This window comes from Triticum dicoccoides, chromosome 3A, assembly GCF_002162155.2.
Source record: "Triticum dicoccoides isolate Atlit2015 ecotype Zavitan chromosome 3A, WEW_v2.0, whole genome shotgun sequence".
Taxonomy (NCBI): domain Eukaryota; kingdom Viridiplantae; phylum Streptophyta; class Magnoliopsida; order Poales; family Poaceae; genus Triticum; species Triticum dicoccoides.
Genome location: NC_041384.1, coordinates 357,775,647 through 357,786,016, shown reverse-complemented (window position 1 = coordinate 357,786,016; position 10,370 = coordinate 357,775,647). Strand labels below are relative to the sequence as shown.

Below are 10,370 nucleotides of genomic sequence, written 5' to 3'. Positions count from 1 at the left end.
TCCTCCTCAGTGGCATTCTACGTCGTGGGTTGTTCAGCAGCAGCAGTTTATTCAGCGCTAGTGGCTGGAATTTCCTCATGGATAGATGTAGTGGGATGAGTTTCTTCAGAGCCCATGTGAACAGTTTGTGTGGGAGACTAAGGAATTTGCTGTAGAGGGGTGAACATTGGAGAGTTTGGATGCTGACTTTTCCAGAATTCATCACTGATTACAGGTGTGGAGCAGCCAATGTCCACATCTTCATCTTCCATTTCTTCAACGCCAGCCTCTTCACCTGTGAACAGAGGCATAGGCGATGAGATGATAGGTGTTGAAGGGATCGCATCCACTTAAATTTCTTCATCCAACAGTTCATACGAAGCAGCAGAAGGAGTTTCTTCATCAGATCCGCTGGGGATCACATATTCTTCATCAAAAGGAACAAGGTCCTTCGATGGCCTGGTTGAGATGGGAACAGCATCAATTGGATTTGCAAATGAACTTTTCATAGGCTTCATTTTCTTCGGAGCTGAAGATCTGAAGCAACTGATGCTTTCCTTTTCTTCACTGCAGCACGCTCTGCAGCCTTGGTCTTCTTCACATCTGATGCAGACGGAAGGATTGGAGTTGAAGTTGGTGCAGGAGCAGCTGAGGAATCTGGTTGATTTTCTTTAGGCACAACTGATGCAATTGCCCTGAGTTCTTCAGTTTCTTCAGGCACACCACTAGTGGGTGCCCTGGCAATTTCTTCAGCGGCTGGAATGCAGTCATCAGCCCTGGAACTCAAATTATCTTCAGTAGCCTGATTATCATCAGCAGTGCTGGCATTTTCTTCAGTAGGCTGAGCAGATGCTTCAGCCTGAGGAATTTCCTGTTGCGTTGGGGCTGCAACATTGGAAGTGAAGTTATCCGCAAGTTTCACAAAACGAACCTTGGCTCCAAGCCAATCAGCGCGATATGCGTCAAAGTCATCACTGAGTTTCTTAATCTCAGTCTGAATAGTGACAAGTTCTTCAGTTGTCATAGAGACAATGTTTTTCTTCAGATAGCGCTCTTTCTTGTACTGCGCTTTCTTGATCTGCCTGGCCTTCTCAAATTTCCACTTTTCTTCTTGAATGAAGTGGGTCAGCATGTGACTCTGGCCGGGAGTCAGATTGAAGTCAGGCAAGGGAGTGTTGGGGTCCTTGTGCCAATCATCAATGTAGTCGAGGATCAGCTTGGGATCCAAAAGCAGTGGCACCTCTGATCCTTTGGCTCTAGCGGCCCTGACTTGCCTGTCTCTGATGATTTCTGCAAGTTCATCATCATCAGCTTTGTCTTCATCAGACGGCACTTGGAAAGTGACTTGCTTCTTTTGAGGACTTGGGTAAGGACCTCGTCCAGCAGTGGACTTTGTCTTCAGCAGTGAGGGGCCAGCTAAGGAACTTGGTGCAGCTGAGGAACTAGCTGAGACACCTGAGGCAATGGAGATGTCGGTAGTCCTTTGGCACGAGGCGAGATGCACAGGTGCTGAGGATTTAGTCGGAACAGCTGAAGGCTTTGGCGGAGGAGCTGAGGACTTTGGAGGAACAGGAGCAGCATGAGGAATTTGCCATGAGGGCTTTGAGGATTCTGGCCGTGAGGGCATTGCTGAGGAACTTGGCCTTGAGGGCATTGTTGGTGAAGCACTTGGCATAGCCTTCTTTGGCTTGACAGCAAAGGCCTCAGCAGAGGCAGCAGCAGCAGATTCTTCATTAAAGTTCCTCACTGTTTCTCTGGCTTGCTTAGCCAGCTTGGCTTGGCGCTTGGCCCATTCATTAGGATAGTCCTCACCGCACTTGAGGCTGGTGGGATCAGCAATTTGGCCAGGTGCCAATGGAGCTCTTGGGCATGGAGGAATGAGTGCGAATTTCTTCATGTACTTAGGAGTGACATATCTGTACTCCCTCCATTCTCTTGCCCATCTCTTCTCTATCTTCTGAATGCGCACTTTGCGCTCATTCTTGGTTTCCTTAGTAGGTGTGTAGTACCCATCATATATGTCATCAGGGATCTCAAACGCTGTATTTACCTCAGGCCTCTTTCCTCCCTTCTGTGGCTTCTTACCGTCGACCATTTTCTTCAGTTGAGGAATTTGAACAATTGAATTCTCTGAAGAAGTATGCAACTTTTCTTCGATGAACGATGCAAATGAGTTAAGTTGATGAGAACCTAGTGATTCAGCAGCTGACATGTGTACCTGTGAACAGAGTATAGTTGCGAGGAATTTGGAGAGGTCATATGCGTTCTCAGAAGGTTTTGAAAAAAGAACAAGTTTGAGGAATTTGACCAGATGAGTCTTGAAGAATTTCACTAAGCGTTCTTTGTCTTAGGTTCCAAAGATGTGTAGATTAAAAAATCCACACATGTGAGGAATCTTGAAGAAAAAAACATGGCTTAGAGAAACGAGTCAAGAACAGATGACTTCTGAGGTGTTTAGCGTGTGAATCTATGAAGAAAAACACCTTTGAAGATTTTGAAGATAATCATTCGAATCAACGAGGGTAGTAAAAGTAACTTTTAATTACCCTGGACGAACACGACGAACTAGAGTGAGGAGATGTGAAGTTCGTCTATGCAGATCTTCCACGCCCTAACTTGGCGGAGGAACACAGCTACGGCGACGGCGGAGTGAAGATTTCCGCGGTCGGCGCGAGTACATCGGCGACGAGGTCGAGGCAGTGAAGCTCTTCCTCACCGGCGGTGATGAAGTAGCGGCGGCGCTAGGGTTTGAGAAGCTCGAGCTGGAGAGAGAGGTCGAGCGGAGTAAAAGAAGTGAGGAAGGGAAGGGAAGGAGGGGTATTTATAGCGACGGTGAAAAACCGTTCGTCCGAAGAAATTGGATGAACGTGCCCCTGACCCTTCTCATTCGCATGACATGTGTCACCCACGTAGTGAGAGGTGGAGATCGTGTTAGATCGTGGGTGAGTCGATAAGTGTATCATGAGATGCGGAACGGTTTGAGCGGCAAAGCCGAAAATTTCGATAAGATAGGTTTTAAAGTTCCATTCGCAATTTCTTCAGCTGACAAGGACACAGTGAAGATTTTGAACGAGTTTCAAATAGAACGCACATGAAGAATTTGTGAACAGATTGGGTTGTGTATAGCATAGAGGGGAAGGGTCCGATCACATTCACTTAGCAGAGAACTAACTTGAAGAAATAGCAATAAGTGAATGCTGTAGAGGACATAAACTCATATATATATAGACAATGAAGAAAAACGACAGAACCATTGAAGACTATGCAAAGTTGAAGAATATGGATAATTTGAGGAATTTCAACTTTTGGTGGTGGCGTGACCCACCGTATAAGAATGATGATTTCAGACACCGCGTACAATTATCGTAGGGTTCTGAGAATCAAATTCTTCATTAATTTCTTCACACTAAGAGTGTTATTCTTCATTGATTGAAGAAAAACGTTTCTTCATGTGTTGCACATCTAAGTCATCAATTTTGCATAAGTGTTAGGATGAGTGTCCTTTTCAAAGAACATTCGAAGATTCTAGGATATTTAGCTCACACCGCAACTTGCTAAATCTCTTCTCATCCAAGGGCTTTGTGAAGATATCGGCTAGCTGTTCTTCAGTCTTCACATGCTCAATAGAAATGTCGCCCTTCAACACATGATCACGAAGAAAATGATGACGTATCTGAATGTGCTTTGTCTTCGAGTGCTGAACTGGGTTGTGAGCAATCTTGATGGCACTCTCATTGTCACAAAAGAGAGGCACATTCTTCATGTTGACACCATAGTCCTTGAGAGTTTGCTTCATCCATAGAAATTGGGCACAGCAAGAACCAACGACAATGTACTCAGCTTCAGCAGTAGATAGTGATACGCAGTTCTGTTTCTTCGAGGACCAACAGACCAAAGATCGTCCGAGGAAATGACATGTACCAGATGTTGACTTGCGGTCCACACAATCACCAGCATAGTCAGAGTCAGAATATCCAACGAGATCAAAAGCCGAGCCCTTGGGGTACCATAATCCAAGTGTTGGTGTGTGAGCTAGATATCGAAGAATATGCTTCACAGCCTTATGGTGTGATTCCTTCGGTGTAGCTTGAAATCGGGCACACATGCAAACAATAAGCATTATATCTGGCCTAGATGCACATAAGTACAATAAGGAACCTATCATGGAGCGGTATACCTTATGATCGAAGTCAGTACCATTTTCATCAGTGCACAGATGGCCATTTGTGGGCATAGGAATTTTGACGCCTTTGCAATCTTGCATGCCGAATTTCCTCAGTACATCCTTGAGGTATTTCTCCCGAGATATGAATATGCCATTGCGTTGTTGACGAATTTGAAGACCTAAGATGAATTTCAACTCTCCCATCCTAGACATTTGATATTCTTCACTCATCATATATGCAAATTCATCACTATAACGTTGGTCAGTACAGCCAAAGATAATATCATCAACATATATTTGGCACACAAACAATTCACCATCATAAGATTTAGTGAAAAGAGTAGGGTCGAGTGAACCGGGTTTGAAGCCTTTCTTCATGAAGAGTTCCTTCAAGGTATCATACCAAGCCCGTGGGGCCTGCTTGAGGCCATAGAGGGCCTTGTTGAGTCTGAAGACTTTGTCAAGATTCTTTGGATCTTCAAAACCTGGGGGTTGAGCAACATATACTTCTTCCTCAAGCTTACCATTGAGGAATTCACTTTTCACATCCATTTGATATAAAGTGATATTATGATGGTTAGCATAAGCAAGTAATATGCGAATAGCCTCAAGTCTAGCAACAGGTACAAAAGTTTCATCGAAATCAATTCCTTCAACCTGTGTGTAGCCTTGAGCTACAAGCCGTGCCTTATTCCTCACCACAAGGCCATTTTCATCTTGCTTGTTGTGGTAGATCCACTTTGTGCTGATGATATTGTGCTTGCGATGATTTGGACGTTTGACCAGTTCCCAGACATTGTTGAGCTCAAACTGATGTAATTCTTCTTGCATGGCCTGAATCCACTCAGGCTCTAGAAATGCTTCATCTACCTTGGTGGGCTCTGTAATAGAGACAAAAGCATAGTGCCCACAAAAGTTAGACCAATGTGAAGCTTGTGAGCGTGTGAGAGGACCTAGCGCTTTGATGTCATTGATGATCTTTTCAACTTGCACTTCTTTTGCAATGCGAGGATGAGCTGGTTGTCGTTGAAGAATTTGATCAGCATTTTCTTCAGCACCATTTTCTTCAGCATTTTCTTCAGGTGCATTAGCCCGACGTTCTTCATGTTCTGGAATGAATTCTTCAGTAGGAATGACATCCTCAGTAGCCTTGAACTTGATAGTTTCCTCAGGTGCTGGTTCATCTATCACAGTAGGTAGGTGCTCTCTTTGCGAGCCATTAGTTTCATCGAACCACACATCTACAGTTTCAACAACTTTGTGAAGAACGTTGTTGAAGACTCTGTAGGTGTGCGAGTCCTTTCCGTAACCAACCATAAAACCTTCATGTGCTTTCCGTGCAAATTTTGAATTGTGATGAGGATCTCTAATCCAACATTTAGCACCGAAGACTTTGAAATAACTTACATTGGGTTTCTTATCAGTGAGGAGTTCATAGGCAGTCTTTTTGAAGAATTTGTGAAGATATACTCTATTGATGATGTGGCACGTAGTATCAATTTCCTCAGTCCAGAAACGACGAGGCGTTTTGTATTCATCAAGCATAGTGTGAGCCATCTTAGCAAGAGTCCTGTTCTTGCGCTCCACGACGCCATTCTGCTGAGGGAGTGTAAGGAGCAGATAACTCATGAGTAATACCAAGTTCATCAAGATAGTCATCGAGACCAGAATTCTTGAACTCAGTGCCATTGTCACTTCTGATGTGCTTGATCTTCACACCAAAGTTGGTTGAAGCCCTCGAGGAAAATCGTTTGAAGACTTCCTGCACTTCATGTTTGTAAGTAACAAGGTGTACCCATGTGTAGCGAGAATAATCATCAACAATAACAAAGCCATATTGAGATGCTTCATTTGAAATAGCAGAATAATGATTAGGACCAAAGAGATCCATGTGAAGCAATTCAAACGGGAGAGTGGTGGTCATGATAGTCTTTGCTGGATGCTTGGCCTTCGTCATCTTCCCAGCTTCACAGGCTCCGCATAGGTGGCCTTTGAGGAATTTGACATTCTCGATGCCAATGACATGCTTCTTCTTCGCAAGCGTGTGCAAATTCCTCATGCCTGCATGACCAAGTCGTCGATGCCAGAGCCAGCCTTCTGAAGCTTTTGCAAGTAAGTACATGGCTAGTTGTGGTCCTGTAGAGAAATCAACAATATACAGGTCTCCTCTCCTAAAGCCTTCGAAGACTTTGGAATTGTCAGCTTCCATAACCACAACACAATGGTACTTTCCAAAGACAACAACCATATCAAGATCACAAAGCATTGAGACAGACATAAGGTTGTATCCTAAGGACTCAACAAGCATGACTTTGTCCATGTGTCGATCCTTTGTAATCGCAACCTACCTAGACCCAATGCCTGACTTTTACCTTTGTTAGCAAAGATGATATGCTTCAGATGCGACGGAGATAATGGAGCATCCATCAATAGATTCTTGTCACCAGTCATGTGGTTTGTACATCCACTATCGAGGACCCACTCAGTGGCTTTGGGTTGATTGTCCTGCAGACGAATTAGTGCAGCTTACCACATATACTTCATCAGTGAAGAATATGACATCAATTCATCAGATCAATTTCATCAAGTAAAAGAGTTGATAAAGCAATATGAGGACGTGAGAAATGAAAGTTCATTTCTTCATGATTAGCCTGCGTCCTATCAGGCATGCTCAGGTCTCCAGCAAATTCTTCAGACGATTACGTGCGTCTGGAGACCTGACCCTGCAGAAGAGATTAGTTCTTTTTCTTTACCACCCACATCTGAAGGGGTGGAAAAGAGTTCATCATTCTGCGAGCTCCATACGAGAAGGATGGCATAGAAGTCAGTCCATTTTGTTTCACATAAGAGGGGTTAGAGTAAGCATAAGAGTATGCAGAGAAATTCTTCGAGGACTTATGGACATAATGATTTGAAGAATAATGCACATATCCATAATCCTTAGATCTTCCTTGCGAAACAGACGGGTTAGCACGAAGATGTTCATATGAGGACTTTGATCCATATGAGGAATTTGGTCCGTATGAGGACTTGAATCCATATGAAGAATTTGGTCCATATGAAGAATTTGATCTAGGGTTCCTATTCTTCACAGGTGGCGTCATGATGACATTCACCTGAAGATTTTCAAGGCATCTTTTGGGAACCCAGATTTTCTTCATAGGGGAGCCATTCCTGTAGTTAGTACCAACATATCTAGCAAATACTTCACCATTCTGATTTTTCAACAGTTTATAGTTGGAGTCAATTGACTCATCAGAAGAATGAGGAGATTCACATGCAAATCCAGATAAGTTAGATGGATCAACTGGAGGTCCCTTTGTAGCAACCCATGTAGTTTTGGGGTACTGCTCAGGCTTCCAATATGTACCATCAGCATTGAGTTTCCTCTCAAAGGCGATACCCTCTTTCCTAGGGTTCCTGTTGAGGATCTGCTTTTTAAGCACATCACAAAGAGTCTGATGCCCTTTGAGGCTTTTGTACATGCCTGTCGTGTACAATTCCTTCAGCCCTGCATCGTCAGTGATACTAGCAATGTCCTCAGATGAGGAATTAGTGATAGCAGAGGCATGTGAAGAATTTGAAACATTAGCAGCATTTGAACATTCAGGTGAAGAATTAGTAGATTCACATTCAATGCACTTCAAGCATGGAGGAACCAATTCTTCCTGAGAAGCGCTGATTTGTTGAGCAAGTAATGAACCGTGCTCCTTCTGAATATCTTCATAACTCACTCTTAGCTTCTCAAGGTCTTGCTTTCTTTGAAGAAATTCATAAGAAAGCTTATCATGATCAGATAAGAGAGTGTTATGTTGATCTTGAAGGGTGTCATACTTAGTATGAAGTCTCTGAAGAGTTTCAGCCAAAGCTTTTGACTGATCCATTTCTTCACCCAACATATCATCGCTCTTATTTAGCATATAGTGAACTTTTTCCAAAGCTCTTTGTTGTTTAGTGGCAAGGGAAGCAAGTTTGACATAGCTGGGTCCAAATTCATCACCAGATTCATCATCACTAGACTCGGATAGGTAGCATTCAGTTACCTCAGCATCTTTTGCCATAAGGCATGATGTAGAAGATGATGATTCTGGTTCGAATGTCATCACTTTGAGAGATTCCTTGAAGTCCTCAAACCAAGGATCATGACAGGTTCGATGACCTTCATAAACCTCAGAGAGACGGTCCCAGATGAGCTTCGCATGATCAAGATGCATGATATTCCTGAACTGATTTTGTGACAGACTGGAGCAGATGACATCCTTCACCGTGAGGTTGAGAACAGTGTACTTGCGAATGTCATCAGCTTCCGCCATCTTGCACAGATTGGTCAAACCAATCTCAGTGACGGTCCACAGCTCACTGTTCATCGCCATGAGGCGTTTCTTCATCATGGCCTTCCACTTGGGATACTCGTGACCGTCAAAGATGGGGCATGTCACTTTTGTCATACCTGCGGTGGACATAACTAAAACTCCAGGCGGTTAAACCAAAATCACACAGAACAAGGGACTATCTTGCTCTGATACCAATTGAAAGTGCGTTATATCGACTAGAGGGGGGTGAATAGGCGATTTTTATGAAATTCTTCACTGAGGAATTTGCCGGTGAGGAAATTCCTTAGCGAAGAACTACTAGCAGCGGAATAAGTACTCAAAAGTAAACATAACAGAATACAAGCATAGTCATCATGATGAAATGAAGACAGGCACAGAGTACAGGAAGCGTACTCACAGGATAACACAAGATGAAGACAAACAGACTGAAGAAATTGAACTGAGGAAATTGAGAAAGTCTTCGGTCAAAGTCTTCAAACACAGATATGAACAAACACACAACACAGTTATGAGGAAATGAAAGGGTTGAGGGAATAGAACCAGTAAGCTTGGTGAACACAATGATTTGGTAGACCAGTTCCAACTGCTGTCTCAGTTGTACATCTGGTTGGAGCGGCTGAGTATTTAAACTCGAGGACACACAGTCCCGGATACCCAGTCCTGAACACGCAGCTCAGGACACCCAGTCCTCACCGTATTCTCCTTGAACTAAGGTCACACAGACCTCGTCCAATCACTCATGGTAAGTCTTCAGGCGACTTCCAAACCTTCACAAACTCGGTCACTCGGCGATCCACAATTCCTCTTGGATGCTCTAGACCATGACGCCTAACCGTCTGGAAGAAGCACAATCTTCAAAGGTAACAAGCGTCGGATCCATGCAGGATCAATCTCTTCAGCGATGCTCAATCACTTGGGGTTTGTAGGTGTTTGGGTTTTGGGTTTTTGGTTTTTCCTCACTTGATGATTTTCACTCAAAGTCTTCAGAGGATGGGTTGCTCTCAAATGACAAGTGTCAGTTTCTCTCGGAGTAGCCAACCAACTAGTGGTTGTAGGGGGCGGCTATTTATATGTAACACCCCGGATGTGATTTACCCAATATATACTCCAACTCTTGCCGTTTCCGGCCTTAAGTTATTTTATTTTCTCGGCTTCGGGTTTTTGTATCCGTGTGTTGTTATCGTTGTCATGCATCTCATATCATGTCATCATGTGCATTGCATTTGCATACATGTTCATCTCCTGCATTCGAGCATTTTCCCTGTTGTCCGTTTTGCATTCTGGCGCTTCGTTCTCCTCCGGTGGTCAATTCTACCTTTCTTTCGTGTGTGGGGATTAAACATTTCCGGATTGGACCAGACTTGCCAAGCGGCCTTGGTTTACTACCGGCAGACCGCCTGTCAAGTTTCGTACCATTTGGACTTCGTTTGATACTCCAACGGTTAACCGAGGGACCGAAAAGGCCTCGTGCATGTTGCAGCCCAACAGCCCTCCAAGTTGGCCCAAAACCCACCAAAACTCTCTCCATCATCTAGAGCGTTCGATCATGATCGCGTGGCCGAAAACCGCACCTCATTTGGACTCTCCTAGCTCCCTCTATGCCTATATATAGACCCCTTCCCCGAAATCCGGATCTCTCCCCCGTCCAAACCCTAAAAACGCCCCGTCGCCACCGGATATGTCCGCCTCCGCGTCGGACACCGCCCCGCGCCAATAGACGGGCACCACGTGGCGGTTCCTATCCCCGCCGCCGTCGAGGCCTGCCGGCCCGAAGCCGGCCCTCCCCGCGTTCCGCCCGGGCTAGAGCCTCCGCCCGCGCGCGCCGCCCTCCTTCCCTGAAGACGCTGCCCCGGCCGCCGCCTCCCCACGCTGGCGCCGCCGCGCCATTGCCG

At 44.8% G+C, this 10,370-nt stretch overlaps 1 pseudogene; it reads right to left on the bottom strand.

Annotated features, from left to right (window-relative positions):
- Positions 1–6,903: 6,903 nt before the first annotated feature.
- On the bottom strand, positions 6,904–8,592 carry LOC119273764 (annotated as a pseudogene).
- Between the last annotated feature and the right edge of the window lie 1,778 nt (positions 8,593–10,370).